Below are 27,817 nucleotides of genomic sequence, written 5' to 3' on the forward strand. Positions count from 1 at the left end.
TTCAAAAGGGAATTGGATAAATACTTGAAGGAGAAAAAATTGCAGGGATATGGGGAAAGAGCGGGGGAGTGGGACTAACTGGATTGCTCTTCGGAAGAGCCGGCGCAGACTCGATGGGCCGAATGGCCTCCTTCTGTGCTGTACTATCCTAGGATTCTATAATTCTATGATTCTGTGAACTCCCCTGCTCTTCCAATAGTGCCATGGGGTCTTTTACGTCCACCTGAGAGAGCAGACGGGGCCTCGGTTTAATGTCTCATCCGAAAGATGACACCTCGGACAGAGGCGGTGGGCAGGGGTGGTGAGAGGGTAAGGTTCCTGACCCCATTTCAGGGCCGTTACCCCACTGCTAATGTTGGGAGAGGGCAGTGAATATTGAACCCTAAATTCATCACAACAAATGCATGTTGTTGTTTTCTGTACAGAGCAATTAAACAAAACCGGACCAGCCACATGAATACTGTGGCAACAAGAGCAGGCCAGAGGCTGGGTATTCTGCAGCGAGTGTCTCACCTCCTGACTCCCCAAAGCCTTTCCACCATCTACAAGGCACAAGTTAGGAGTGTGATGGAATACTCTCCACTTGCCTGGATGAGTGCAGCTCCAACAACACTCAAGAAGCTTGACACCATCCAGGACAAAGCAGCCCGCTTGATTGGCACCCCATCCACCACCTTAAACATTCACTCCCTCCACCACCGGCGCACCGTGACTGCAGTGTGTACCATCTACAAGATGCACTGCAGCAACTCGCCAAGGCTTCTTCGGCAGCACCTCCCAAACCCGCGACCTCTTCCACCTAGAAAGACAAGGGCAGCAGGTGCATGGGAACACCACCACCTCCAAGTTCCCCTCCGAGTCACACACCATCCTGACTTAGGAGTATATCACAGATCCTTTATCGTCACTGGGTCAAAATCCTGGAACTCCCTCTCTAACAGCACTGTGGGAGCACCTTCACCACACGGACTGCAGCGGTTCAAGAAGGCGGCTCACCACCACCTTCTCAAGGGCAACTAGGGATGGGCAATAAATGCCGGCCTTGCCAGCGACGCCCAGATCCCAGGAATGAATTTTTTTTTAATGACTATTTCACCTCGGTCTCTGTATGTGATACATAGAAGATAGGAGATAGGAGCAGGAGTAGGCCATTCGGCTCTTCGAGCCTGCTCCGCCATTCAATGAGATCATGGCTGATCATTCAAATTCAGTACCCTGTCCCTGCCTTCTCCCCATATCCCTTGATCCCTTTAGCCTTAAGAAATATATCCAACTCTTTCTTGAATATATTTAATGAACTGGCCTCCACCGCCCTCTGTGGCAGAGAATTCCACAGGTTCACCACTCTCTGGGTGAAGAAATTCCTCCTCATTTCAGTCCTAAATATCCTACCCCTTATCCTTAGACTATGACCCCTGGTTCTGGACTCCCCGACCATCGGGAACATCCTTCCAGCATCTAGTCTGTCCAGGCCTGACAGAATTTTATAGGTTTTGATGAGATCCCCTCTTGATCTTCTAAACTTCAGTGAGTATAAGCCCAATCGACACAATCTCTCCTCATACGTCATTCCTGCCATCCCAGGTATCAGCCTGGTGAATCTTCGCTGCACTCCTTCCATGGCAAGAATGTCCTTCCTCAGATAAGGCGACCAAAACTGCACACAATACTTAAGGTGCGGTCTCACCAAGGCCCTGTACAACTGTAGCAAGACATCCTTGTTCCTGTACTCGAACCCTCTTGCTACGAAGGCCAACATACCATTTGCCTTCTTGACCGCCTGCTGCACCTGCATGCTTACCTTCAGCGACTGGTGCACAAGAACACCCAGGTCTCTTTGCACTTCCCCTTCTCCCAATCTATTGCCATTCAAATAATAATCTGCCTTCCTGTTTTTGCCATCAAAGTGGATAACCTCACATTTATCCACATTATAGTGCATTTGCCATGTTTCTGCCCAATCACCTAACCTGTCCAAAGCGTCTGTTTTCAGCTGGGACCTCGATTCAGGAAACTGCGCTCCCTGACGTGTGGCTCCCATTCAGTGGAATGAATGGATGGGAAATGGTCACAAGATGTCATGACATAGAATCATAGAATCTTACAGCACAGACGGAGGCTGTCATGAATCTTGCCATTCATGTAGAAATGACTCATGAGATAACACTGGGCGGCCAGCTGGTGGCGCCGTCCAGGGAAAGTATAAATACTCGAGCGTGGGCCCAGCTTGCTCAGGCTGTTTCTGTAACCAGGAACTAGTGATGTAACTGGAGCTCATGGTTGTGAAACAGTTGATTAAAGCCTTGTTTTATACTCAGACCAATTGCTCAGTACTTTTCTTACGTCAGAGGCCATTCAGCCCGTCGTGCCTGTGCCGGCTCTTTGAACGAGCTGTCGTGCTCAGTCCCACTCCCCCGCTGTGTGTCCATAACCCGGTCAGTTCCTCATCCTCAACCCGTCCAACTCCCTTTTACAATTATTGATGGAATCAGCTTCCACCACCTCTTCAGGTCGAGTGTTCCCGATCCCCACAACTGAGTGAAAACATTTCTCCTCATCTCCCCTCTCGATCTTCTGCCAATGATTTTGAATCTGTGACCTCTGGTTATTGACCCACTCGCCCGAGGGAAGAGTTTTTCTCCATTTACTCGATCAAAACCTCATCATCTTGTCAACCTCTGTTGGGTCACCTCTTCACCTTCTCTGTTCCCAGGAGAACAGTCCCAACTTTTTCCAACCTCTCCTCATAACTGAAGTCCCTCATCCCGGGTCACATCCTGGTAAACCTCCTTTGTCCCCTTTCTAAGGCCTTTACATCTTTCCTGAAGTGCGGGACCCAGAACTGTCCACAATACTCCAGCGGAGGCCTAACCAGTGATTTATAAAGTTCGAGCCTGATCTCTTTGGTTTTATATTCTGTGCCTCGATTTATAAACCCAAGTAACATGACATGAGAAAACTACTAGGCACAAGGCCTAGAAATTCGGTATAGCCGCGTTTGGGGCGCTACAGCCAGGCGGTTGCAAAACTTTGTGCCCGACGCAACTTAGCACCACCTTCGCCGATATTCAGTTGCATCACCCCAAGAGGTTGCTGCAGCGCTAAAGCAGGTGATGCACGAGTATCATAAGGCGCTAAGCCGGTGATCCGGGGCGCTACCACCGAGGGCGGGCGCAGCACAGGTGCGGCGAGTTATTGTTTGAAGGCAGATAGTCAGGCGCCGGTCAGCACTTAAAGGGGGAGGGTGGAATTGTTTGGCTGCCACGCCCTGCACACTGCAGCCCTGAGGGAAGGCCTGAACAGTGCTAATTCATCTGCTCCACGCCCAGGAGAATGGAGAAGCCAAGGGAGAGAGCGCAGCGCTTCGGCGAGGGTGACCCGAGGGTGCTGGTTGCAAAGTTGAGTGCAGGCACCACGTTCTGTTCACTGAAGGTGGCAGGAGGCCGCTGTCTGTCAGGGTTGCTGTCGCGGGGCCGTGTAGACACGGGGCCGTGCTGTCAGGGTGGAGGTCCGGGTGAGGCTGGTTCTGGACCCAAGTGCAGACAGACGAGGCGAGAAGCAGGTATGCAGTCTTAAATAACAATAATTTACTAAAATCACACAGGTAAACAGTTACAAAACATAGGAGCTCAAGACAAGCTACCACATAGGCAAACGGCTAGTCAAGATAGGAACTCAAGACAAGCTACCGTGAGGCAACCGGCTTGTCAAGACTGAGCTCAAGACAAGCTACCACAGGGCATCCGGCTTGTCCAAACTGAGCACCTTGTCAAGACTGAGCAACTTGTCAGCACCTTGTCAAGACCGAGAACAAAGGGAAGAACCACAGAACTTAAATACAAGCAAAAACATAACACAGATAAACAGTTATAGACATAGGAGCTCAAGACAAGCAACCACTAAGGCAAACGGCTTATCAAGACTTAGCCAAGACAAGCTACCCCTAAGCAACCGGCTTGTCAAGGCAAGCTACCACAGGGCAACCAGCTTGTCCAGACTGAGCTCAAGACAAACTACCACTGGCAACCAGCTTTGTCAAAACCGAGCACCTAGTCAAGGCAGAGCACCTAGTCAAGGCAGAGCACCTAGTCAAGGCAGAGCACCTAGTCAAGGCTGACTCCCTTGTCAGGACTGAGCCCAGAGGGAAGAAACCATAGAAATTAAATACCAGCAAAAACAGGTGAAACCAATAAACCAGATAAAAGGCAGTTAAGTAATAAACACAGGAGACTAGAAACAATTAACAAAGGAAAACAAACCAGTGAAGGTGCCATCTAGGAGTTACTGAAGGAACTGACCGGCACCCTCACAGCTGCCCTCCGGATATCGGAAAGCCTGGAGGGAGGTGGCAAGCAGGGTCGCCTCGAACAGCGAGTTGTTCACGCCTCAGGGTAGGGCAGCACAGGGGGTGACCATCAGGCGGAGCAACAAAGGCAGGCAGGTAGTGCAGGGAACCCCTGCGGACATCCCCCTTTCAAACAAGTATACCGCTTTGGATACTGTTGAGGGGGATGACTCACCAGGGGAAGGCAGCAGCAGCCAACTTCCTGGCACTGGCGGTGCTCCTGCTGCCCAGGAAGGGGGGAAAAAGAGTGGGAGAGCAATAGTGGTAGGGGATTCTATAGTAAGGGGAACAGATAGGCGTTTCTGTGGCCGTAGACGTGAATCCAGGATGGTTTGTTGCCTCCCTGGTGCCAGGGTCAAGGATGTCACTGAGCGGCTGCAGGGCATTCTGGAGGGGGAGGGTGAACAGCCAGTGGTCGTGGTCCACATTGGTACCAACGACATAGGTAAAAAGAGGGATGAGGTCCTGCAGCAAGAATTTAGGGAGCTAGGTGAAGGATTAAAGAGCAGGACCTCAAGGGTTGTAATCTCTGGATTACTCCCGGTGCCACGTGCTAGTAAGTATAGGAATAGGAAGATAGAACAGATGAATGCGTGGCTAAAGGGATGGTGCAGGGGGGAGGGCTTTAGTTTCCTGGATCACTGGGTCTGCTTCTGGGAAAGGTGGGACTTGTACAAGTCGGACGGTTTACACCTGAACCAGAGGGGAACCAATATCCTTGCGGGGAGGTTTGTTAGCATTGCTGGGGGTGTTTAAACTAACTTGGCAGGGGGATGGGGTACAGAGTGGAGCTATAGTAGGGGGTGATTTACAGCCAAATACAGAGGGAAAAACAAGTCAGCTGGGAAGGCAAAGCAAATATGTGAAGGCAAAAGAGAATATGGCAGGGCTGGAAGGCATTTATTTTAATGCAAGGAGTCTTGCAAATAAGGTGGATGAACTGAAGTTGTTGTTGAACACATGGGAGTACGATATTGTTGCTATCACGGAGACATGGTTGAGGGAGGGTCAGGACTGGCAGCTCAATATTCCGGGGTATAGAATCTTCAGGCGAGACAGAGGGGGGTGTAAAAGGGGAGGGGGTGTTGCAATATTAATTAAGGAGTCAATTACTGCTGTAAGGAGGGATGATATATTAGCGGGTTCCTCTAATGAGGCCATATGGGTAGAACTTAAAAACAAAAAGGGGGCAAGCACTTTGCTGGGAGTGTACTATAGGCCCCCAAACAGTCAGGGGGAGATAGAGGAACAGATATGTAGGCAAATCTCAGAAAAGTGCGAAAATAATAGGGTAATAATAGTGGGGGATTTCAACTTCCCCAATATAAATTGGGATAGTCAGAGTGTGAAAGGCTTAGAGGGTGCAGAATTCTTAAAGTGCATCCAGGAGAGCTTTTTGAGCCAACATGTAGAAAGTCCTACAAGAGAGGGGGCGGTACTGGACCTAATTCTGGGGAATGTAGTCGGGCAAGTGGTGGAAGTGTCAGTAGGAGAGCATTTTGGCGACAGTGACCACAATTCGGTGAGATTTAAGGTGGTCATGGAAAAAGACAAAGACGGCCCGGAAATAAGGGTTCTAAATTGGGGGAAGGCCGATTTTAATATGATAAGGCAGGATCTGGCCAAATTGGACTGGGAGCAGCTACTTATAGGAAAATCCGCATCAAAACAGTGGGAGACTTTCAGAAGGGAAATAGAGAGAGTACAACGCCAACATGTTCCTGTAAAGGTCAAGGGTGGGACCAACAAGCAAAGGGAACCTTGGATGACAAGGGATATACAAAAATGCATTAGAAATAAAAGGGGGGCTTTTGGCAGTTACAAAAGACTAAAGACGGAAGAAGCCCAAGAGGAGTATAAAAAATGCAGGGGCATACTTAAAAAAGAAATTAGGAGGGCGAGGAGGGGCCATGAAATAACACTGGCGAGCAAAATAAAGGAAAATCCTAAGATGTTTTATAAGAATATTAAGGGCAAGAGGATAACCAGGGAAAGGGTAGGGCCCATTAGGGACCAAAGTGGCAATCTGTGTGTAGAGCCAGATGATGTAGGCGGGGTTTTAAATGAATTTTTTGCATCTGTGTTCACTATGGAGAAAGACGATGCAGACATAGAAATCGGGCAAGGGGGCTGTGACATACTTGAACATATTAGCATCGAGAGGGAGGAGGTGCTAACGGTTTTAGCAGGCCAAAAAGTGGATAAATCCCCAGGCCCGGACGAGATGTATCCCAGGCTGCTGTGGGAGGCAAAGGAGGAGATTGCAGGGGCTCTGACACTAATTTTCAGAACCTCTCTGGCCACAGGGGATGTACCAGAGGACTGGAGAACAGCTAACGTAGTACCATTATTCAAGAAGGGTAGCAGGGATAAACCAGGGAATTACAGGCCAGTGAGCCTAACATCTGTGGTAGGGAAATTATTGGAAAAAATTCTGAGGGACAAAATTAGTCTCCACTTGGAGAGGCAAGGATTAATCGGGGATAGTCAGCATGGCTTTGTCAAGGGTAAATCATGTCTGACAAATCTGATTGAATTTTTCGAGGGGGTGACTAGTGGGGTGGATGAGGGAAATGCTGTGGATGTGGTTTACATGGACTTCAGTAAAGCTTTTGACAAAGTCCCGCATAGGAGACTGGTCAAGAAGGTAAGAGCCCATGGGATCCAGGGTGCCTTGGCGCGTTGGATCCTAAACTGGCTGAGTGGCAGGAGGCAGAGGGTGATGGTCGAAGGTTGCTTTTGTGACTGGAAGCCTGTGTCCAGTGGGGTACCTCAGGGATCGGTGCTGGGTCCCTTGTTGTTTGTGATCTACATAAATGATTTGGATGAGAATGTAAAAGGTATGATCAGTAAGTTCGCAGATGACACGAAAATTGGTGGGGTGGTAAATTGTGAGGAGGAAAGCCTCAGGCTAGAGGATGATATAAACGGGTTGGTCAGATGGGCGGAAAAGTGGCAAATGGAATTTAACCCTGAAAAGTGCGAGGTGATGCATTTTGGACGGACAAATAAGGCAAGGGAATACACAATGAGTGGTAGGACCCTAGGAAGTACAGAGGGTCAGAAGAGGGACCTTGGTGTACATGTACATAGATCCCTGAAGGCAGCGGAACAGGTAGATAAGGTGGTTAAAAAGGCATATGGGATACTTGCCTTCATTAGCCGAGGCATAGAATATAAGAGCAGGGAGGTTATGATGGAGCTGTACAAAACGCTGGTGAGGCCACAGCTGGAGTACTGTGTGCAGTTCTGGTCGCCTCACTATAGGAAGGATGTGATTGCTTTGGAGAGGGTGCAGAGAAGATTCACCAGGATGTTACCTGGGATGGAGCGCCTCAGCTATGAAGAGAGGCTGGACAGGCTGGGGTTGTTTTCCTTGGAGCAAAGAAGGCTGAGGGGGGACCTGATTGAGGTGTACAAAATGATGAGGGGCATAGATAGGGTAGATAAAGAGGAACTTTTCCCCTTAGTAGGGGGGTCAATAACAAGGGGGCATAGATTCAGGGTAAGGGGCAGGAGATTTAGAGGGGATTTGAGGAGGAACTTTTTCACCCAGAGGGTGGTTGGAGTCTGGAACTCACTGCCTGAAAGGGTGGTAGAGGCAGGAACCCTCACAACATTCAAGAAGCATTTGGATGAGCACTTGAAATGCCATTGCATACAAGGCTACGGACCAAATGCTGGAAAATGGGATTAGATTGGACAGGGGTGTATGGGCGGCGCAGACACGATGGGCCGAAGGGCCTCTTTCTGTGCTGTAAAACTCTATGACTCTATGACTATGACTCCCCTCCAATGCCGTAAAAAATTCAACGACCTCACTCGGGTTGTCAGGGTGAGTACCCTTTCCAGTATCCTCCTCATCCCTGCATGTGCTCCTCAGTTGATGGCCAAAGGGACGTGAAAGCCCTACTGCCCAGCCCTCATTCTGCAGCTATGGGACTGTCATGAAAAGCACTTGCATGTTCAGGAGTTTATACACTGTCAGGGCTATTCCACCATGGGAGGCTGTGCAGGCAAGATGAGGGCTTCACACTGTCAGGGTTATTCCACCATGGGAGGCTGTGCAGGCAAGATCAGGGCTTCACACTGCCAGGGCTATTCCACCATGGGAGTCTGTGCAGGCAAGATCAGGGCTTCACACTGCCAGGGCTATTCCACCATGGGAGGCTGTGCAGGCAAGGTGAGGGCTTCACACTGTCAGGGCTATTCCACCATGGGAGGCTGTGCAGGCAAGATCAGGGCTTCACACTGTCAGGGCTATTCCACCATGGGAGGCTGTGCAGGCAAGATCAGGGCTTCACACTGTCAGGGCTATTCCACCATGGGAGGCTGTGCAGGCAAGATCAGGGCTTCACACTGTACTTAGAGGCCGTCCTCTCTCTTGCAGGGCAAGCTGGCGCACAACCGGAGACAGCAGCGCCAGACTGGGGGAGGCCGTCCTGACATTAAGCAGCTCAGCGATCTGGAGCAGCAAGTGGAGCAGATCATGGCAGGCCGGCTGATTGGCCCCGTCGCGACTGGAGATGCCGACCCTGTTCTGGGCACCAATGGTAAGGTCCTCACCTTTTTGACCTCTCTCTTTCCACCTGCGCCTCACGCCAGCATCCTTTGCCACTATCGAACCAATGCAGTGCATAGCAGCACTCATGCCTCCCTCGCTGCCGTCCTGTCCTCATTCTAAAGCAACTCTTGTGCCTCCCTGCTTTCAGATGGTGACTCGCCAGGTGAGGAGGCGGCCCCTCAAGCTGGCACTGTGTCGGACTCAGACCTAGAGGAGGAGGAAGAGGAAGCTGCCCCATCAGGGACACCCTCGGCCGAGGCAGCCCATGGCCATGCTGGGGACACGTCGTCCCTGGAGGGGAGCAGGGGGGAAGTGTCGGAGGAGAGTGATGCTCCGGGGACCAGCGGGCTGCAGCAACGCGGGAGGGGTGGGGAAGCTCAGCGGCTTTCTCCCCGGAGGGAGAGCGTGGCCTCCAGTCCTGCTACAGTGAGCGCAGAGGAGGTGCGGCTCCTAGCGGAAATGGGCGCCCAGGCTGAGCGCAGGCACACTGAGCTCATGGCTGCAGTGGCAATGATGGCTGACTCCACAAGAAGTGTGCAGGAATTCAGGGCAGCACAGGCCAGGAGTCTGCAGGACTTCGCGGCAGCACAGGCGGCCTCCAGCCAAGTGCTCAGTCGTGCCGTGCATTCACTGGCTGGTGTCATCCAGACACAGACCAGGGCCACACGGGCACTAACTGCTGCCACACTCGCTGGCTCGGCCAGGCATCTCCGGGGCACTCGCCGCGCCGCAGCAGCCCAGCAGTCTGTGCTTCAGCAGATTGCTGCGCATGCTGCAGTGCTGGCCCGTGCGAGTGCCAGTGAATCAGCCGACCAGGGAGTGCCTGTGCTCTGTCAGGTTGGCAGCATTCCTGCAGCCAACACTGTCACTCTTCCACTGCAGCTGCCACCACCCGGAGGACAGATTGCTGCCGCCCAAGTTGAGTTGGAGCAGTCAGCAGCCGAGCCCTCCAGGCCCAGAGCTGGTCCAGGCCGTTCCCCAAGGGTATCTGCTGTCTCACCAACTAACTCTCAGCAGCCTTCCCCCAGCCTTGCTGCAGCCACTGGGGTCCCATTGAGGAGGAGCGGCAGGGCGGGTAGGAGCCATGCCCGGGAGCTAGAGGAATCACCCTCGCAGGTGAAAAAGTAGAAGGTCTGGCCAATTTTGTTGTTTTTTATAAACAGGCCGAGACTGTTGTATTTCTTTTTTATAAACAGGCCGAGACTGTTGTATTTCTTTTTTATATGAAGGCCGAGACTGGCGTTTTTGTTTTTTATATAAAGGCCGAGACTGGTGTGTTTGTTTTTTATATAAAGGCCGAGACTGGTGTGTTTTTGTTTGGGGGGTTTCTCTGAATTAGTTTGTCATGCGGGAAGGGCACAGAGTTATAAGAGTAAAACATTTTCTTTAATCGCACTGTCCATGTTTGCTTTTGGAAGTATTGGTTGCCTTGATCGGCTGAGGGCTTGCGGAGCGGCTACATTCATCTTCCTTCATTGGCACAAGCCATTCCCTGAGAGGGGGCCTAGAACCGAGTTGCAATAAGCCGCAGACGGACGGCCCTTGCACTTTCTGCATCCCTCCCATCCTGGTCCTCCTCCTCCTCCTCCTCCTCCTCCTCCTCTGGTGGTCCTCCAATGTCTGCTGGCAGTGGCTGAGTCCTGCGGATAGCCAGGTTGTGCAGCATGCAGCACACGACAACAAAATGGGAGACTCGCTCAGGCGAGTGCCGTAGGACTCCCCCAGAACGATCCAGACAGCGGAACCGTTGCTTCAGCCGCCGATTGTGTGCTCAATGATGTTCCTGGTTGCTTGATGGCTGTCATTGTATCGCTGTCCTGCAGGGGTGCTGGGCGCACGGAGTGGGGTCATCAGCCAAGTGCACAAAGGATAGCCTTTGTCCCCGAGAAGCCATCCTCGTGGGTGAGGCTGGGCCTGGAAAAGGTCTGCCACAGAAGTCTGGCGCAGGATGAAGGCATCGTGGCTGCTGCCTGGAAAGTGGGCATTGACAGCTAGTATGTGCTGACTGTGGTCACACACCAACTGCACGTTGAGCGAATGGTAGCCCTTCCGGTTGCGGTAATCCTCGGCATTCTCCAGAGGTGCCCGCAAAGCCACATGCGTGCAGTCAATGGCGCCCTGCACCATGGGGAAGCCCGCTAATGCTGCAAATCCCATTGCACGCTTTTGCTGCTTGTCGAGGGTCATGGGGAAGGAGATGAACTGACGTCTCCTTCTGAAAAGGGCATTGGTCACCTGGCGGATGCAGCAATGTACCGCGAACTGGGAGATGTTGGAAATGTCCCCAGTAGTGGATTGGAAGGAGCCGGTGGCATAGAAGTTGAGAGCCACCGTCACCTTCACTGCCACCGACAGAGACTTCCTGCTCCTCAGCTGTGGCTGCAGATCTCTATGAAGCAGGTGGCAGATCTCTGTGATCACCGCCCTTCTGAATCGCAGCCTCCGAACACACTGCTCCTCAGACATGTTCAGATATGAGAACTGCTGGCGGTATACCCTGGGTGGGTAAGGCCTCCTGTGCCGATGCCTGTTGGCCCTTCTCCATCTGGCCATGACTGGCAGTCTCTCACGGCGTCTCTGAGCCCTCTGAATGCAATGCAGTAAGCCAACGTCTACGCCCATTGCAGCCCCCATTAGATGTATCGAATTAATGCTATGGCACTGAAAGTTAATTACAAGTGCAAAGCTCTGGCCTGAAACCACAAGTACCTGAGCGAGTGTTGATTCAAACCAGAAAGCTCTCTCCCTTTGTCTCTCGCCAAATATCAGTGTCTCACAAAGAAGGAGTGGAGCAAAATGGCTGACATTTACACTGCAGGAGGAGTCCCCTTTAATTAGCGCCCCCCCGCACCCTGCAGCGACTGGGAACCATTCCCCTTTACCAGTCGCTGGGGGCGCCAGACGCACAATAGGCTGGCGCCACTGAATTTCCGGTTCGGGTCGTACAAAGGGCGTTGCACCATGAAATGACGTCAGGATCTGCGCGCGCAGCTGAGTGCGCGCAAAGGTTTTGCGCCGCCGCTAAATCGTTACTGAATTCCGCGAGAGGCGCAGATCGCGCCGCGCCCGGTCGCTAGACGCTTAGCGCCCACTTCTCGCCCTCTTAAGGCGCTAGCGGCTGGCGCAACCAACTGAATTTCTAGGCCTTGGTCTAAGCGTTAAACAAAGCTTTAATCAACTGTTTTACAACATGGAGGTCTAGTTGTGTCCTTCATTAGTTCCTGTTGTGTATGTACCTTTAAGGGAATAACTGGTCTCAGACCGCAGTACCGGCAGTGACCACCCCTGTATAAAAGGCCCTAGCAGGCTTCTGTAGTTTCAGTTTCCAGGTTGTCTCCATTCAGTAAAGACTTGTTATAATCAACTCCTGCAGTCCATGTCTCAATTATACACGGACATAATACTGGCGACGAGTAAGAAATGAACTTACCTGCAACTCGGCAGCACCTCAGACAACGTTATTGAAGGTCGAAGCCAGAAGAAAGAAAAAAAAAAATTAATAATAATCCAAAGAAACTCGAGAAACGGGCGTCGACCGTGGGCAACCGCCCTCCAAATCATCGAATTGAAAAGTGCAGGAGAGACTGTCAAGAGCCAGGCTTTGTTCTCCAGTCTGTGGTTTCCCAGCTAATCGGACTGGTGGCAGGTAGTGCACTGATCCTTCCTGGGCTGCGGCGGGCTGGAGCTCGATCGGGTGGCTCTGCAACGGGGCCGGCAGCGAGTCGGGAAGCAGAGAGAGAGAGGGTGGAGCACACAGGGCGCGGCCAGTGCTTCGAAGCCGGGCAGCGTTTGGACCTAAGAAGAGGGAGGGAAGTGTCCCAGAGGGTCCGCTCCACGACGGGAACGGTTCTTCAATTAACGGAGCAAATATTGAAGCGTGATAGAAAAATAAAAATACCGCGGAGAGCGGCGTTGGCAGCAGCGATCGGGGAGGCGCGAAGACCATAGGGCGTCGCCATTACAGGATAGTAAAATAAATATAATCGCCAGCAACAGCGTTGGCAGCAGCGGCAGCGGCGGGAAAGGGCGGGAGGCGCCATCTTAACTCGGCGGGAAAGAAGGAAAAGCGCGGGAGGCGCCATTTTGATACATCGGGGACGAAGGCAAAGCGCGGGAGGTGCCATCTTAGATTTTCAAGATGCCAAAGACTGGCGATATCACTGCCTTCGATAATGCAATAGAAGACTGGACCACGTATGTGGAAAGAGTCGAGGTATATTGCGAAGCAAACGAAATAGCCGATGAGAAAAAGGCATCGGTATTGCTAAATTTAATGGGCGCAAGAACGTACGGCCTATTGCGGGACCTGATTACTCCAGCCAAACCGAAGGCGAAGAGTTTTAACAAAATTGTTGATATCCTACAGGAACACCTAAATCCTACACCGCTGCTGATAGCAGAAAGATTTAAATTCCACAGGAGAAATCAACATAAAAATGAGAGCAATGCTGATTACCTTACGGAACTATGCAAGCTATCAAAGCACTGCCAGTTCGGAGCAGGACTGGCAGATACCTTACGGGACAAATTTGTCTGTGGACTCCTGAGTGAAGGAACCCAGAAGAGGTTACTCTCAGAGAAAGAGCTGACGCTAGATAAGGCTTTCAGCGTGGCAGTATCGTACGAAGCAGCAGCAAGGGGAGCTGTGGAAATACAACAAAAGCCACAGGAATACGGCACCCATGAAATGACACAGGGATTTGCAAAATGTTATCGCTGCGGCAGAACAAACCATGACCAGAAGGACTGCTGGTCCAAGGACAAAATATGCAGACAATGCAGAAAGATGGGACACATTGCACGAGTTTGCAGGTCTGGGAAGAAGACCAACGACAACAAAAAGGCTACTAAGGAACCGTACAGGAAAGCACAAAAGATGACGGACAGTAGTTCCGAAGACCAGATGAGCGATACTGAATCCGGGAACAAGAGACTAAGCTGTCTCAAACTTCACAACGTAATCGCAAAAGAGGATCACCGAACCATTTGGGTCACCCTCACGATAGCAGGGTCCCAAGTCAAAATGGAATTGGATACAGGATCAGCTCTAACCGTCATGAATCGACGAGACTACGAGCAGCTATTCTCACACATACCCTTGAGAGAGACATCCATTGTCTTGAGGATGTATACGGGGCAAAAAGTATACCCCAGAGGAAAAATAAGGGTGCCTGTCGAATACAACAGCAAGAAAATACGGAAATTGTATCTCTACATTCTGCAAGACGGTGGACCACCATTATTGGGACGTGAATGGATCACAAAGATAAGTTTAGACTGGCACTCCATTCAGGCACTGACGGTGGCTGGTAAAAAGGATGACGACGTCTCACCTGGACATTTGTCAACAATCTTAGCTGATGCCAAAGAGGTATTTCAACAAGAACTGGGCACTCTTAAAGGCGTAACCGCCTCGATAAAAATAGAGGAGAATGCAATTCCCAAGTTTTTCAAAGCAAGGCCGGTACCATATGCAATTCGCCCAGCCGTCGAGGCAGAGCTGGAGAATCTGGAGAATGCAGGCGTGTTATCTAAGGTAGACTGGAGCGAGTGGGCGCCACCCATCGTTCCTGTCATGAAGAAAACATTAAACAATAAGTCTGAGGAGCCAAGGAAGGTTCGCATCTGTGAAGACTTCAAGGTGATGGTGAACCCAGTCCTTCACACAGTACAATATCCTCTTCCAAGGATAGAAGATATCTTCGCCTCACTATCTGGAGGGAAGCGTTTTACAAAAATTGACCTAGCACAAGCATATTTGCAGATGGAGGTTGAAGAATCCTCTAGGAAGTATCTCACGATAAACACTCACAAAGGTCTTTACCAGTATAATCGACTGGTATTCGGAGTAGCATCAGCTCCGGCGATATGGCAAAGAGCGATGGAACAAGTCCTACAAGGGATTCCGGGGACTCAGTGTTACTTGGACGACATCCTAGTGACAGGTGAAGATGACAGTGAACACCTTGCCAACCTAGAGCAGGTGCTCACTAGACTACGTGAACATGGGCTACGAGCCAATCGCCCCAAGTGCGAGTTTTTTAAGAAACATATATCGTATTGTGGCCACGTGATTGATGAAGAGGGGTTGCATAAGTCCCCTGACAAAATTGAAGCGGTAGTTAAGGCTCCAGCGCCTGAAAATGTGTCGCAACTGAGGTCATTCCTCGGATTGGTGAATTACTACCATAAGTTTTTGCCGAATTTGTCCACAATTCTGCATCCACTGAACGCCCTACTACGAACGGGAGTAGCATGGAAATGGAGCAATGAATGTAAGCGGGCCTTTCAGAAGAGTAAGGACCTAATCACTTCAAGAGAAGTATTGGCTCACTACAACCCATCACTACCGATAAGACTGGCGTGTGATGCATCTCCCTACGGCATTGGGGCGGTACTGTCACATAAATTCCTTGATGGTTCAGAGAGGCCGATAGCTTTTGCGTCACGCTCGTTAACTTCAGCCGAGCGTAACTACGCCCAGATTGACAGAGAGGCCCTCAGCCTAGTGTGGGGGGTGAAGAAGTTCAATCACTACCTGCACGGTCAGAAATTTACTCTACTAACTGATCATCAACCTCTCGTCTCCATTTTCAACCCTCAGAAGGGCGTACCGATAATGACGGCACAACGGCTACAGAGGTGGTCCCTGTTCCTAGGGCACACCAATATGACATCGAGTACAAAGGAACTAAACAGCATGGGAATGCTGATGGATTGTCGCGCCTACCGTTGCCGACGGTGGAAGAAGAACTCGCAGTGGATCCAGTGGAGTTATTCCACTCGACTATAGTCGAATGTCTCCCTGTGACGAATGCAAACATAGAAAAGGAAACACAAAATGACCCAACACTCTCCTGGGTCTATGATTTAACGGTGAAGGGATGGCCAGCACATGGCGAACCACTGCTGCCAGCATTCTCGCCGAGAAGAGAACAGCTGTCAGTGTGCAGAGGAACCTTGATGTGTGGATCCAGAGTAGTAATTCCACCCAAATTGAAAGATAGAGTGCTCAATGAGCTTCATGAGGGTCATCTGGGAGGGGTAAAAATGAAGAACTTAGCCAGAGCGTTTGTGTGGTGGCCGGGAATCGATGGAGAAATCGAAGAGATGACCAAGAGCTGTACAGGATGCCAGAAGGTCCAAAATGCCCCACCACAAGCCCCTCTACATCCATGGGAGTGGCCCTCATCTCCATGGCAAAGGGTGCACATTGATTTTGCTTGTCCCTTTATGGACTCAATGTTTTTAATTGCGGTGGATGCACATTCAAAGTGGCCAGAGGTAATAAAAATGTCCTCAACCACCACAGAAAAAACTATCACAGTCTTACGAACCATATTCGCCAGGAATGGGCTGCCTGAACAGATTTGCCCTGACAATGGACCACAGTTTGTGTCTGAAGAATTCCGGAGGTTCTTAAAGAACAATGGTGTTAAGCATTACACATCTGCCCCATATCATCCAGCCACTAATGGATTGGCCGAGAGGTTTGTTCAAACATTCAAGAAGGCTATCAAGGCAATGTGTAATGAAGATATACCCCTACAACACAAGGTGGATAACTTCTTGTTTGCCTTCCGGAATGCGACACATGCGGTTACCAACCAAACTCCAGGCATGATGTTCTTCAATCGAAGACTACGATGCCGCTTGGATTTGGTTAAGCCAAACGTCAGAAGAGATGTGGAGAACAGGCAATTTCAGAATATGAATGAAAGGCCGGCCAGGAGTTTTAAGATAGGTCAACCAGTTTTGGCCCGGGACTACCGCACTGAGAAATGGCAGCCAGGGACGATCTGTACATGGCAAGGACCTCTAATGTATACCGTGGACGTTGGAGAGAGCATTGTAAGACGCCATGCTAACCAGATTCTAGAGTCACTGGAAAACGTCAATTCCACACCACGATCTGATACACCTGGCGATGAAACCGAAGTAACAATTGCATCTACCGCAGAATCGGTGATATTGGAAGCAGACGAACCAAACAACGACATTGATCCCGACTCAACCTTGCCAGAAGAACCTGATATCCCAAAGAGGCGTTATCCAGACAGAATCAGGAAGCCTCCTCAAAGACTGAACTTATAATTGCTTAACTTCACCCAATGTATCTAGCAACCGTAATTGTAATTGTAATTAGTTATTATTTAGTTGTTAAATGAATGTTATGTACTGTTTATCTAAAAGGGGAGGAATTGTTGTGTATGTACCTTTAAGGGAATAACTGGTCTCAGACTGCAGTACTGGCAGTGACCACCCCTGTATAAAAGGCCCTAGCAGGCTTCTGTAATTTCAGTTTCCAGGTTGTCTCCATTCAGTAAAGACTTGTTATTAATCAACTCCTGCAGTCCGTGTCTCAATTATACACGGACATAATAGTTCCTGTTAAGAATGTCCTGCACAATCTGGGCCCATGCCCGAGTATTTATACTCTCCCTGGACAGCACCACCCGTAGGCCGCTCAGTAATGGCCCAGAAATTGGGTCGGGGGCTTCCCGCGGGTGCAAGCCCCCGACCTGCACTTACCTACCGCGCTGGCCATTGAGCTGTAGGGCCCCGTGGAATTCCGATCCGGAGCCTGGTCCAACTGCCGGCGCGCAGTGCTTGCGTATGCCAGGGGGGCGCAGTTAGTTCGATGCGTCCCCTGGGATCACGTGGGCCATGGGCAGCCAATCGGAGCAGGGAATGCTCCATTCATAAGTCTGACAGGAAGTGCTGTCAAGACTTATAAATACTACGGCCCCAAAATAGCACAAAATCTTCAAATAAATTTTTTAAAAATCACATTTTTTAAATAAACTATAAATTACATGAAATAACTATTTTAAACAATAATTTAAATTTTTGAAAAAAATAATTTTATTTTCTAACGGGGCTAAAAATCAACTTACCTTGCTTTAAAGTATTTAAAAATAATAAACCTGTGGAAATTTTTTTTTAATTTTAATTAATTCACCACTTACCTTGTAAAAAGCAGGCCTTATGCCTGCTTTTTAAATGTGTAAATTCTGCAGACTTACCCTCCCGGGAAAACCTGTAAAAAAAAACAAAGTTCGATGCGCACGCGCAGCCTTTCCTGCGCACGCGTTCGACCTCTGAACCCCTTCGTTCAGAGGAACGGAAGCGCCGGTTTCCCGCGCATGCGCAGTGCATGCAGGAAACCGGCACTTCCATCGGGCTTACGGGTGAATACCCCGTGCGTACTCACCCGTGGAGACCCGAATTTCTGGGCCATTATTTCTTAAGTCTTTCTTTCATGAATGACTGATTCATGTCATAACCTATGTGCTTTTTTAACCACCTTATCAACTCGCCCTGCCACCTTTAAGGATTTATGTGTGTGGACACCAAGGTCTCTCTGCTCATGTTAACGGTGCTCACTGAGATGGAATGAGGGCACAGGAACAACAGCATCCATTCAGGAGTATTTGATTCTGCAAAGAGAGGAATATAATTTGGGCCATGTATGCCCCTCAGTTCCACATCAGTCCCCATTGCTGTGAGATTACTGTTACACCATGGATTTATCATGGTCTTTCCCTTGAGGATGCAAAACTACCTCGATCTGTTTGTGGGTGTGAGAATGAGTGTGAGAGCGAGTGTGAGAGCGGGTGTGAGAGCAGGTGTGAGAGCGAGTGTGAGAGCAAGTGTGAGAGCGGGTGTGAGAGCAGGTGTGAGAGCGAGTGTGAGAGCGAGTGTGAGAGTGAGTGTGAGAGCGGGTGTGAGAGAGCAGGCGTGTGAGTGGGTGTGAGAGTGGGTGTGAGAGAGCAGGTGTGAGAGCGGGTGTGAGAGAGCAGGTGTGAGAGCGGGTGTGAGAGAGCGGGTGTGAGAGAGCAGGTGTGAGAGCGAGTGTGAGAGCGGGTGTGAGAGCGGGTGTGTGAGTGGGTGTGAGAGCGAGTGTGAGAGCGAGCGTGAGAGTGAGTGTTAGAGGGCTGTTGGGACTGAGTTGGTAAATTCTCTGATATCTTGTAATGCAGAGTGACATAGAGGGCTCGATTTTGCCAGGCCCGAGGAGGCGGGATTGGAGGCGTGTGAGTTGTTAAAATCGCCATAAATGGCGGGCGGGCCTGATCCCAACTCTATCCCGCCTCTGAGCAATTTTCCCAAATGCGTGTTCTCTGACCCCCTTTCCATCCCGCCTCCAAGAGGCGGGATAGGTCCTTTTGGCCCTTAAGGCCCTTAACAACCATTTAATTGCCGCTACAATCCCATTTGGAGAGGCCTTTCCGATTTTTAGAAATTTCCCCCCATCCTACACGCCTCCTCTGGAACATGCCAGGTAATCCTGGCGGCCTCACAAGTGGATTGCTTACTAACAGCTGCAGCTCCACCATTACAAAGGAGTTTTCACCAATGATCATTTGCAGGAGGCAGAACTTTGTTGTCTCAGGTCTGGGGGAACTTTTAGCAGGCATACTCATTGTTGTGGAAGTTTGGAGCCTGACACCCATCTCCAGTGGGACCTCCTGGGAAACCCCTCTCGCCACCTTGACTAAGCGCTTCCTCAACTGAGGCATATTCCAAAAGTATGGCGAACATTTAATTCCTTTCCTCCTGGACGTCAGAATTGGACGAAGACCAGCCGCGGCAGCAGCAGAACCCTGAACAACAGCAGCACCAACTGCAGCAGCAACAACGGGAGCTCCAAGCTGCTGCTCACCCACCTGAAGATGTACAGGCCAGAAAGCGCCAGCGCGTGACAACATTGCTGCCCGGGATGCAAGGGCCGCACTCATCTCGGCCAGATTTGCTTAGCCTGCACAATCAAACACTTTAGTCTCACTCCTTCTTACCAGAGCATCGACAATATTGGCCAAGAACCTGCGGATTCCTATCACTCTGACCACCATTCTGACAATCGCAAGGCGCTTTAAGCCCTCAATGTGGAAGTCCCATTTGCGAAATGAAGCAGGGCACAACATAGAAACATAGAAACATAGAAGATAGGAGCAGGAGTAAGCCATTCGGCTCCTCGAGCCTGCTCCGCCATTCAATGCGATCATGGCTGATCATTTAAATTCAGTACCTGCTTTCTCCCCATACCCCTGGGTCCCTTTAGCCTTAAGAAATTTATCCAACTCCTTCTTGAATATATTTAATGTATTGGCCTCTACTGCCTTCTGTGGTAGAGAATTCCACAGGTTCACCACTCTCTGGGTGAAGAAATTCCTCCTCATTTCTGTCCTAAATGGCTTACCCCTTATCCTTAGACTGTGACCCCTGGTTCTGGACTCCCCGACTATCAGGAACATCCTTCCTGCATCTAGTCTGTCCAGTCCTGTCAGAATTTTATAAGTTTCAATGAGATCCCCTCTCATTCTTCTAAACTCCAGCGAGTACAAGCCCAATCATCCCAATCTCTCCTCATACGTCATTCCTGCCATCCCAGGTATCAGCCTGGTGAATCTTCGCTGAACTCCTTCCATGGCAAGAACATCCTTCCTCAGATAAGGCGACCAAAACTGCACACAATACTCAAGATGTGGTCTCACCAAGGCCCTGTACAACTGCAGCAAAACAACCTTGTTCCTGTACTCAAACCCTCTTGCTACGAAGGCCAACATACCATTTGCCTTCTTAACCACCTGCTGCACCTGCATGCTTACTTTCAGCGACTGGTGCACAAGGACACCCAGGTCTCGTTGCACTTCCCCTTCTCCCAATCTATTGCCATTCAGATAATAATCCGCCTTCCTGTTCTTGCCACCAAAGTGGATAACCTCACATTTATCCACGTTATATTGCATCTGCCATGCATCTGCCCAATCACCCAACCTGTCCAAATCATCCTGTAGTTTCTTGGCATCCTCCTCACAGCACACACGCCCACCCAGCTTTGTGTCATCTGCAAATTTGGAGATATTACACCTAGTTCCCTTGTCTAGATCATTAATATATATTGTGAATAGCTGGGGTCCAAGGACCGGTCCCTGCGGTACCCCACTAGTCACTGCCCGCCACTCGGAAAAAGACCCATTTATTCCAACTCTTTGCTTCCTGTCTGCCAACCAGTTCTCTATCCAAGTCAATACCTTGCCCCCAATCCCATGTGCCTTAACTTTACATGCTAATCTCTTATGCGGGACCTTATCAAAAGCCTTCTAAAAGTCCAAATACACCACATCCACTGGTTCTCCCTTATCTATTTTACTAGTTACATCCTCAAAAAATTCCAGTAGATTAGTCAAGCACTATTTACCTTTTGTAAATCCATGTTGACTTTGTCCGATCCTGTCACTGTTTTCCAAGTGCTCTGCTATTACATCTTTTATAATGGACTCTAGCATTTTCCCCACTACCGATGTCGGGCTTACCGGTCTATAATTCCCCGTTTTGTCTCAACCACCTTTTTTGAACAGTGGGGTAACATTAGCTACCCAACTTCAACAGTTTGCCATCAAAACACTTTATAATACAATCACAATGATGGCTGGTCCAAAAACAAAACAACACAGCACCCACGTAACTACCCTTGTGACTACTGTATTGATTTCTTTGTGGGTTCAATGACGAGACATTTATGAAAGAGTATGTTTTTTAATCTAAAGTCTGTTCAACTCTTTTTAACAGCATTACAGGAGACACCATGCTAGTGATCCATCTAAGAGCGAAACTAAAATGAAACTGCTTGTCTCTCACATGACCTCTGCTGGTCAGGCATAAGTAATCAATCAGGCAAACATGCTGGTAAGGCATCATAATCAAACAGGCAAATACCATCACTATTTGCTGATATCATTACATCTCCCTTTCTTAAAACAAAAGTATTTTACTTTTAACTAACAACATGTTTTCTTTGTATTAATCTGCATTTTAACTGTAACACTTAATGAACTTACATTATCAATATCATGATCAAGGTTTTTTAACCTTGCTTTGTGTGTTTACATGAAATATGTAAATACACTAGAACTTGAAGAAAGAATAAGATAACATTACTTCCTTCTATAACAATAGTCCTTAAATTTGCTCAATGAGTCTCTCAGGAGGCTTCACGTGTCTTGAGGATTTTCTGATTGATTGTCCTTGAATCTGAGTTGTTGCCTCAGATGATGTGTTCTCAGCTGTGTGATCAGGTTGTTCAACAGTATCAATCTTTTGACCTGCTGTGTGATCAGGTTGTTCAACAGTATCAGTCTTTTGACTTGCTGTGGCTGGTCCCATGAGAAGATCTCGACGATTTCTTCTCAGAACAGCACCCTCATCTGTCTGAATGGTGTATGATCTTGGTTGAACTTCACTCAGGACAGTTCCCTTCTGAGTCCATATGTTTGTTTTGTCTTTGAACCTTACTTGGTCACCAGTGTGGAGTTCAGGCAGGTTTTGTGTTCCTCTATCATAGTAGTACTTTTGCTTTTCTTTCTGTTGTTCTTTGAACTTTCTCCCCCTCTTTTGTTTTCAGGAGGTTCTCCGGGATGGGTAGGTTTGACCTTAGCAGACGTCCCATAAGGAGTTGGGCTGGTGACATACCACACTCGAGCGGCGTTGTGCGGTATACAAGCATGCTCTGGTAGAAGTCAGTTCCACTGTCTTTTGCCTTGTACATCAGTCTTTTCACTGTCTGGACCGATTTTTCCACTAGCCCATTGGACTGTGGAAAGTGAGGACTTGACATTGTGTGGACAAAGTCCCACTCTTTGGCAAAGTGTCGGAAACTTGCATTGTAAAACTGGGGTCCGTTGTCTGTGAAGACCTCGCTTGCCACGCCATGTCTGGAGAATATGGCTTTCATACATGTTATCACAGCATCTGCAGTGGTGGTGCACAGTCTACAAACCTCTGGATACAGGGAGTAATAGTCTGTGACTACAAGATAGTCCTTCCCTTGACATACAAATAGGTCAGCGCCTACCTTCTGGTAAGGTCTGTCTGGCGCTGGGTGTGGCTTTAGTGGTTCTACCGGATTGCTTGCTCGATATTTCAGGCATATTGTGCAGTTTGACACCTCATTTGTCACATCTTGGTTGATTCGTGGCCAGTACATCACCTCTCGTGCTCTTTTCTTACACTTTTCGATTCCCAGATGTCCTCCATGGATCCTTTTTAGCATCTCTTTTCTCAGACTCTTTGGGATAACTATTTTACTTCCTTTGTAGATGATGTCTTCGACCACTGATAGTTCCGCCCTGCAGTTCCAGTACTCTGCCATGTCAGGTGAGCAGTCTTGCTTCATGTTGGGCCATCCATCCAAGATGCTTTTCCTCAGTCGTCTCAGTGTTTCATCTTTGTTTGTCTCAGTCTTTATGAGCTCCATTTTTGCATCTGCTATGGGTAGTGCACTTGTGATCATGTCCACGTAGGCGTTCACTTTTTCATCCATTTTGGTGTTTGCGGGCTCACTTGGGTCAACAGCTCTGGACAACGTGTCTGCTGTATACATCAGTTTACCCGGTGTGTACGCAACATTCAGTGTATAGCGTTGCAGCCTGATCATCATTCTTTGTATTCTAAGCGGACAGCTATTTAGTGGCTTTTGGAACAATGCAATCAAGGGCTTATGGTCAGTCTCTACACTGATTGCTTGTCCTGCCACAAACTGGTGAAATCTTTCACAGGCGTATGTGATGCTGAGTAGCTCCTTTTCTATTTGAGCATATCGCGTCTCCGCGTCTGTCATTGAGCGCGATGCATATGCAATAGGTTGCCAGTAGTCATATTGTTGCAGAAGAACGGCACCGAGCCCACTCTGTGATGCATCTGATGATATCTTGATGGGTCTCGCTGGGTCATAAAACCTCAGAACTGGTTCCTCTGTGAGCAGTTTCTTTAGATCGCTCCATGACTTCTCATGCTCATGATTCCATTCCCATTCTATGTTCTTTTCAGTTAGTCGTCTCAGTGGCGCCATCTTTTCTGAGAGGTTGGATATGAATTTACCCATGTAGTTGATCATTCCATTAAACCTCTGCATGTCCTTTTTGCATTGTGGCTTTGGCATATTCTCAATGGCAGACACCTTTCTGGGATCTGGTCTGATGCCCTCACTGCTAAGGATATCTCCCATGAATGTCAGTTCTGTCACCCCGAGCTGGCATTTCTCTCTATTCAGCTTCAGGTTTGTTTTCCTTGTTGCTTCCAGCACTTTTTCCAGTCTCTCGTCATGCTCAGTTCTCGTGGTTCCCCATACTATGATGTCATCCATTGATGTATCAACTCCCTCCAGGTGCTCATAGATCATATGGATAGTTTTGTGATACACTTCAGGAGCTGAGGCAATGCCAAATGGTAACCTTAGGAATCTGTATCTGCCAAATGGACTGTTGAATGTGCACAGTCTTGAACTTGCTTCGTCCAATTTCATCTGCCAAAATCCTGATGATGCATCTAACTTGCTGAAATACTTTGCATTTGCAAACTGTGACATGATTTCCTCATGTGTAGGAAGCTTGAAGTGCTCTCTCTTTATTGCTCTGTTTAGATCTCTTGGATCCAGGCAAATTCTGAGCTTTCCATTCTTTTTGTCCACAACGACGAGGGAACTCACCCACTCAGTTGGCTCATCTATCTTCTGAATCACGTTCAGGCTTTCCATCCTGTCCAACTCTGCCTTCAGTTGCTTTTGAAGAGCAAACGGAACTTTTCTGCATGGATGTATGACCATTGGCATACTTTTATCTACTCTGATCGTGTGTTCTCCTGGAAGGCAGCCTAGACCCTGAAATAGGTCGTTGTACTCTTTCATGAGTTCATCATAGACTGTCTCTCCTTCGCTTTCCACAACGAGGACTCTCTTTACCAGGTTCAGTCTCTCACAGGCTTTTAAACCTAGTATGGCCTGCACATCCTTTGGCACCACGATTAATGCTAGCGTGTGCTCTCTGTCCTTGTGTGTCACTTTGACAATGCATCTTCCTTTCACTGGTATATCAGTACCTGAGTATCCGGTCACTTTCACTTTTATTCCATGTATCTTTGGTCTGGGTCTAATTTTCTTAAAATCAGTCTCTGATATCACATTAACTTGTGCTCCAGTATCCAATTTAAATGGAATATGTATGTCATTCACTTTTAGTGTCAACATCCAGTCTCTTTTTTCTTCTTTGTTTTCAGACACAACATCTACATAGAACTCCTCTATCTCGCTTTCATCCACTGCATGGACCTTGCTTTGTTGCGCTTGGTTCTTGCAGCAACGGGCATAATGGTTGTTTTTGTTGCAACTATTGCATTTTTCACCATATGCTGGACACTTTTTTGGTGGATGCTGTATACCGCATCGACTACATGACTTTCGATTGTCCCTTTCATTTTCGTTCGCTGGCCACGCCTCTTTTTTCACATTGGCGCTCTTTTTGTTAAACGGTTTGTGTCCGTTCTTTCTCACTGTATCCACGTTGCAGCTACTGTCACTGAACAGCTCCTTTGCCTGCGACTTCACAGTCTCTGTAGCCCTACACAGTGCTACGGCTTTTCCCAGGTCTAGATCTTGCTCTCTTAGCAGTCTTTCCCTTAGACCATTATCTGGAATACCACACACCAGTCTGCCTTTTATCAGCGAGTCTGTCAGTCCCCCAAATTCACACGATTTGCTTCTGTTTCTCAGTTCAGTCACATACTGATCAATAGTCTCTCCCGTTTTCTGTACACATGTGAAAAATCTGTGCCTCTCAAACGTCACGTTACGTTTAGGTATGCAGTAGGCCTCAAACTGTTGCATTATTTTATCTAGCTTTATATTGTCTCCATCAGCAGCGAATGTGAAGTTATTATACACCTCCAGCGCTTCATCACCCACGACATGTAAGAACACTGACGATTTCTTTTTATCACTTTTCTCGTCAGCTCCGATTGCCACTAAATACAACCCCTTGTTTGAACCTCCTCCAATTTTCAGCCACATTACCTGTCAACTGAAGCTTCGCCGGTGGGTGTAAACCTTCCATTTTTTCACTTCGTTAGCTATTCTCCAATGGTAAGTAACGATGTTCTCTTTTGGCTTGCTAATATGTGGAGAGCTGATTTTTCCTCTTCATCTCTTTCAATCACTTCTGACACCATGTATTGATTTCTTTGTGGGTTCAATGACGAGACATTTATGAAAGAGAATGGGCTGGATTTTGCTACGGGGGCGGGTTGGGGTCGTGTTCCCCACATTTCGTGTTTCCCACACGAATCCTGAACGATGTGGGAAATTGATGCAATTTTGATTTTATAGCCCAATTGATTCCCCACGTGTGGGAACCCCTAGCCGGAGAGCTTTTCAGGTGGGAAGCTCGCCTCCGATGACATCATCACTGCTGCTTCATTTAAGGGCTTCCACAAGCCTTGCTCACTTCAGCAGACTGCCAAGCTTCTGGCCCTGGCAGCTGCTGCTACCATCATCAATCATGGCGACACATCGGAGTAAGGCATCCCCCAGATTTGACGAGGCAGCCCTCCAGGCATTGGTGGAGGGAGCGACAGAGAGCAGGGAGGTGCTCTTCCCCTCCTCGGGGAGGAAGAAGCCACCCCAGCAAACCAAGGCTGTGTGGCTGAGGGTGGCAGAGCAGGTGAACGCCAGCTCGAATACCAGCAGAACATGGATCCAGTGTCGGAAACGCTTCCATGACCTTCTGCGCACTGGAAAAGTGAGTATGATGTTCCCATCACTCTTAATCTGATCCCCATTGCCTTTCCTCACCAGCTCTCAGCTTTACCAATCTCTTCCTCCACATCCCACTTGACACTGACATCCATGCACCCTTTCCCACTCCCTCTCTCTCTATGGTCACATTCACCTAACTAATGGACTATGCAGCCCTCACACTCCCTATCACTGTCATGCTATGAAAACAACTTACATCACATAGGGAGGGCCCTTGGTCTTGCCATTTCACTCCATCTTTCTCTCCTTCTAAGCATCTATGCCATCGATTCTCTACACTCACTCCTTCATTCTCGCTCAAACTCCACTTGTCTCCCCCATTGCAGGAAAAGAGAGCTCACAACCGAAGAGAGCGAGCCAGGACAGGGGGAGGGGCAGCCTCCTTAGCCCAGCTGACCCCATGGGAGGAGGCGATCCTGGAGATCGTCGGCATCCAGGACGACACACAAGTGGGGGACGGAGAGACCGGTGCAGCAGAGCAAGCTGGTGACAGAAGAGTTTTCCAACTCTCTCAATTGCATTGCATGACTCGCTGATAATGACTTGGAAGCTCTAGCAGATGGACCTCTGATCATCTGCAATAAGCACTGTGCAGGTAACCCTGGCCTCTCATCTCTGACACTTTCCTTTACTCCCCCACAGGACCATCGCAACCTCCCGTCTCCAGGACGCAGGAGGAGGTTCAGCCTCAGCATCCAGACTCCTCAGAGGAAGCTGCAACCTCTGAGGGTGCAGCGTCAGCAGAAGGCAATGCACCCAGCACCAGCGCAGACACTCACACCTCGGTGGGACCTTCGGGACATAGAGTAGTGTTGTCACCTGGTGTATCACAGCTCACAAGTGAGCCTCAGCAGATGGTGGAGACAGGGACAGCAGTGGAGAGTTCTCGTCGGAGGGCGCAGCACTCTCCCAGCTCGGCTCAGCTGCATGTCGACCCTCTGCCTCTGGGTCCATCCACAGTATCAGCGGTGATGGCACTCCAGGAAAATATGCAGGAGTCTCTGGCAGGTTTTGTCTCCAGGGTTGCTGCGAGTGTGGAGCGAATGGAGGAGTCCGTCGCTAACATGAGCAGAGCCTTTGTGGAGTCATTGGCGCATCAACGCATTACCACGGAAAGGATGGCATCCTCCGTGGAAAGGCTGGCTACGGCCATGGAGGAGATAAGTCGCGCGAGTGTTGAAAACATGGTGAGTGTTCAGACTAGACTGACATCTCTGGAGGAGTGATGGGCAGCTATTGAACAGAGAAACCAGACCTTCATGGCAGTCCCTCTGAGAATGACTGCCAGTCCCGACACGGGTCCCCATGGCTCCCCTGA

This window comes from Somniosus microcephalus, chromosome 10, assembly GCF_052327205.1.
Source record: "Somniosus microcephalus isolate GS21.2 chromosome 10, FLI_Smic_1.0, whole genome shotgun sequence".
Lineage (NCBI taxonomy): Eukaryota > Metazoa > Chordata > Chondrichthyes > Squaliformes > Somniosidae > Somniosus > Somniosus microcephalus.